The sequence below is a fragment of the Sinocyclocheilus rhinocerous genome, unplaced genomic scaffold (assembly GCF_001515625.1).
Source record: "Sinocyclocheilus rhinocerous isolate Xijiao unplaced genomic scaffold, SAMN03320098_v1.1 scaffold2966, whole genome shotgun sequence".
In the NCBI taxonomy this organism is placed as follows: Eukaryota; Metazoa; Chordata; class Actinopteri; order Cypriniformes; family Cyprinidae; genus Sinocyclocheilus; species Sinocyclocheilus rhinocerous.
Window position 1 is genome coordinate 587,742 of NW_015634018.1, and position 621 is coordinate 588,362.

The window sequence follows — 621 nt, forward strand, 5'->3', positions numbered from 1 at the left end:
ACAGACTGTTTTATGAGTCAGCAGTAAAGACTTTTATATTGAAAGACACTGAAACAGGGTTGTAAACAAGGAAGTTCTTTTTACTTTCAACAACAACTTGTAAGACGCAGTTAACAAATGCAGTGAGCAGCGCTGTCATCAGAAATCACCCTTAACAGATGAAAGGATAGTTCAACAAAGATATCGCTTTCCTCAGCGACATTCAAACTCATGTTTTATTGTGAATATGAGATTGAGCTGAATAATGAATGCTGGATCAGATGCAGGTAATTACACTCGCTCAATCCATCTCTCTCTCATCATACTCTATAATACAGTGAGCTTTTAATACAGTGATACAATACGCTTTTAATGAAGCAACTCAACGTTCCTTCGTTACTAAAGTTCTAAAGTGACGTTTTTGAATTAGTAACGGATCTTGAGCTCATCTCAAAATGACAAACTGAGATTTTAATCTGTGGCGGAAGGAAGTAGTTCCACACAAAAGAGGGTTTTTAAAGACACCCCGTTGTTTTTTCTTATTTATTTACACACTTGTGCCATCGAACTGTTGTATAAATGCAATATCACACTCGTAGCAGTGAGATATGGCTGTATATCAGCACAGATATGATAACCTAC

The 621-nt window shown here is 36.6% G+C and overlaps 1 protein-coding gene across 1 annotated transcript in view; it reads right to left on the reverse strand.

Moving 5' to 3' along the window:
* LOC107745102 (sodium- and chloride-dependent GABA transporter 2-like) overlaps positions 1–621 on the reverse strand; it is a 21,696-nt gene that overhangs the window by 19,577 nt on the left and 1,498 nt on the right. The gene's annotated exons all lie outside the window — the stretch shown is intronic.